Here is a 4014-nt window from a genome sequence, read left to right as displayed (position 1 = left end):
TGATTTTTGATTTGATCTTTTGATTTCTAATATGTTGGTGATGAAATTGATGATTAGTTTAGTTTTGATCTTAATTTCTATGGCTAGTGAGTAGTTTACTTGCTAGGGTAATGGTGAAACATGTATGAGTGATGGATTAGAGTAATTTGGGGATAATTGATGGAGTTGATGATGTGATTAAACTTGGTTGATGATTCATGTGCATGTGTGTAATTGATTGAAGCTTGGCCATCTTTGTTCGTTGCATTAGATTGCATTGTAAGCTCACATTGATACGAACCGTTGATTTGTGACTTGCAATTTCACGATTGAGGTATCTTGTGATGTTTCCTAGTTAGTGTTTAGCGTAGTTGGCACTAGTTAGACCTCTAGGAGAATAACTTGGTATGATCTTTTGGATGCATGTTTGATCTTCCCTCATATCACTTGACTTAGTTAGTTTGACCTCCCAAATTACCCTTCTCTATTGCAATTACATGTGGATCCATTCCCCTAGTGTCTATTACATTTGATTTTATACAAGTTCATTTGCATTGTTACCTATAGCCTTAGTCCTTACCATAAACCCCGCACTTGACTTCGGAATAGCTTAACATTAGACAATAGACATTCAATTTCCATTCCTTTGGGTTCGACCTCGACTTACTACTATACTCCTATAGGGGTTTGTTGAGTTATAAATTTTGTTTGATTGGGTGGGGAGATAGCCCAACGACCTACCGTTTCTTCTCCCATCAAAATGGCGCCGTTGCCGGGGAATGGTGTCTTGATTGTGTATTGTTGTTGAGTCTATTCCACTTTATTTGCAAAATACAAAAAGATTTTACTCTTTAGGCTACACTTGTATCCGTCTTACTAATATTTTCTTTGAGTTTTGCATGCATAGATCCCGAGACTGTTCAATTGTTCCCTTTGATCCGGAAATTGAGAGAACTCTCTCAAGGAGGAGAGTAGGTAACAAGTCATTGGATTATAATTCTTCAAGCGAAGAAGAGATTGAAGAAGAGCAAGTCATGGGAGAAAATCCGAGAGTTGCCTTGAAGGAGCTAGGAGTGCCCGGTGCTTATAGGTTTGAGAGCGGCATAGCTCCACCTACAACATCGGCAAACGATTTTGAAATTCGGCCGGCCATGATCACCTTAATTGAGAGGAGACAATATAGTGGGGCTAAGAATGAGAGCCCATTGAACCATCTTAAAGAGTTTGAAAAATATTGCAACACCATCAAAGTCAATGGAGTTTCTCAAGAGTTTATCCGCCTCAAGTTGTTCCCCTTCTCTCTCATAGGAAGATCTTTGGAGTGGCTAGACAAAGAAGTGAAGCCCAATTCCTTGAGAACATGGGATGATGTCACAAAAGCTTTCTTGTCCCGTTTCTACCCTCAAAAGAAGACGGCGGAGGCAAGAGCTTTAATTCAAGGGTTTAAGCAAAAGCCAAATGAAAGCCTCTATGAAGCATGGGAGAGATTTAAGGAGTATTAAAGAGAATATCCTCACCACGGAATCCCAACATACCAAGTGATCCAAATCTTCTATGGTGGCTTGAGTCCCCAAGGCAAGTCATGCCTTGATGGAGGGGCCGATGGTCCTATCATGAACAAGACCGAAGAAGAAGTGGTGGACATTATTGAGGATGTGGTGACCTATTATAGAGATTGGCAAGATGGGGAGAGAGATTCTTCAAGCAAGCAATCTTCATTGTATTCGGTGGACCATCTAAATGCGATCAACAATCTTTCCTCTCAAATGACAAACTTGGGAAAGGAGGTGACCGCCATCAAATCCAAGTCAGAGAGTGTTTCTTCCTCTTCTCAAGCTTTGAATCTTCCCTCCCAATTTAAGGGGAGAGGTACTTCTTCTACTCTCAAACCCCTCCCACTTCACATAATATGCCTATGGGTTGTTTGTTTTGTGATGCATGTGGATCATATGATTATGACTTTAGCAATTGTAATAATGAATGTGTTGATGAATTTGATAACAATGAGTGTGAGCATGTGAATTATGTGTCAAACAACAATGTTCAAAGGTTTGATAATCAAAGAGGTCAATGGAATAGGAATTACCAAAACCAAGGCAATTTTGACAACTATAATCATGGTGGTGGTTATAGAAACCAAGGGAATCAAGGTTCTCGTGGTAGCCACAATAACTAAGGTTATAGTGGCCAAAATCAAAGCCAAAATTATGGTAATCAAAATCAAGGCTATGGAAATCATAACCAAGGCTATGGAAATCATAACCAAGGTAGTGGTAACCATAATCAAGGTGGTGGTAACTATAATCAAGGTTATGGTCAAAATCAAAATAAGGGTACTTGGAACAATCAAGGAAGGGGCAATTTTCAAAATAATGCTCAAAGAGGTCCCCCACCCGGATTTGTTCCAAAGACTTATGGTGAAAATTCCTATTCACAACCTTCTTCACCTAGAACTAATTTGGAAGAATTGATTGATAATCAAACTAAGATCATTAACACCTACATGGCGGTTAGTGATAAGAAGTTCAATGAGATGATGACTCACAATAAGATGCTTGAGACTCAAATAACCCAACTAGCAAATACTCTCAAGGATTATGCTAGTCCTTCTTCTTTACCTTCCCAAGGTGTTGAACCAAAGAACCCGTGTATTCTATTACCACTAGTTGTGGAAGTGACCTTAGTGGGGGAGTTTCTTGTTCAATGGAGGAAGAAGATGAGAGGAGTGCTTTGGAGAATGAAGTTTAGAGGGTTGAGTCCAAGGAAGTCTATTGTAAGGATGAGGAAAAAGAAGAGAATGTTGTTGGAAAGATTTGTGAGGAGGAGAGATTTCCCGATCTACCTTACCCCCAAAAATTCCTAAGGTTTAAAATGGATGAGCAATTTGGGAAGTTCCTTGAAGTGCTTAAGGAAGTTCATGTTTCCACACCCTCTACCGAGCCAATTCCCGAAATGCCTAAGTACTCCAAGTTTCTTAGGGAGATTCTAGAGGAGAAGGAAGAATGTAATGAGGGCAATTCGGTGGAAGGAGGGAAATGTTTTAGTGCTCTTATCCATGGTGAGCTTCCGGAGAAAATGGAGGATCCGGGAAACTTTTCAATTCCTTGCAAGATCAAGAAAATGATGTTTGAGAATGCTCTATTTGATCTAGGAGCTAGTGTGAATATCATGCCTTATTCGAATTTCAAAAGACTTGATTTAGGTAAGCTTCTACCATCTAATATAACCCATCAATTGGCCGATCGATCTATCAAGATTCATAAGGGGAGAGTTGATGATGTCCCACTTAAGATTGGAGAATTTGTTTTTCCCGTAGATTTTGTGGTTTTGGAGATTGAGGAAGATAAACATAATCCTATAATCTTAGGGAGACCTTTCTTAGCTACCTCGGGAGCTTTGATAAATGTGAAAGGAGGCCGCATTACTTTGAGATGTGGTAAGCAAGAGGAGAGTTTTAAGTTGAAGCCAATGCATGAGTCTCTATCTTTTGTGCAAGATATGGCATGTGCTAGTTTTTCTCGTTCTATTGACAATGTATGCATGATCGATTCTTCTACTAACAATGCTCTTGAGAATTTTGATGATGTTCTTGCAAGTTTTGATAGCATGAAGGTTAGTGAAGAAGAAATTATGATTCCCAAGCCAAAGGATGAGGAGGAAGTTGAGATTCCAAGTTGGTTTGAGCTTCTTTCTCAAGAAGAAGAGAAAGTTTCTATGGTTGTGGATGTTGAAGTTCCATCTACATTGAACAAAAAGCCGAAGAAGAAGGCTCGTGATTAAAAGAAATTGAGAAAAATAAAGAATTTGAGAAAAGAAAAATGTGAATTTGAGAAGAATTCCATGGAGATTTCATCAAGAAACAATGAGAGGTTGCTAAAGAATGAAGAGGATTTTGCTCTTTCTACTACCTTGAAGAAGGTGGTGTTCTTTGACCCTCCATGATTTGGAGGAAGGGTCGAGCTTAGGACCTTAAGCAAGCGCTTCCCGGGAGGCACCCCGGAGATTCTAACCTTTCCTTTTGATTTTTGATTCTTC

At 39.4% G+C, this 4014-nt stretch overlaps 1 non-coding gene across 1 annotated transcript; it reads right to left on the bottom strand.

Moving 5' to 3' along the window:
- Positions 1-1398: 1398 nt before the first annotated feature.
- Positions 1399-1504, bottom strand: LOC145599859 (small nucleolar RNA R71). Its single transcript, XR_014104114.1, has one exon. It is a non-coding gene; the product is annotated as a small nucleolar RNA R71 (small nucleolar RNA).
- Positions 1505-4014: the final 2510 nt, after the last annotated feature.

Source organism: Chenopodium album, chromosome 20 (assembly GCF_948465745.1).
Source record: "Chenopodium album chromosome 20, dcCheAlbu1.1, whole genome shotgun sequence".
NCBI classification, from domain to species: Eukaryota; Viridiplantae; Streptophyta; class Magnoliopsida; order Caryophyllales; family Amaranthaceae; genus Chenopodium; species Chenopodium album.
The sequence above is the reverse complement of the archived record's forward strand: the minus strand, read 5'-3'. Positions and strand labels throughout refer to the sequence as shown.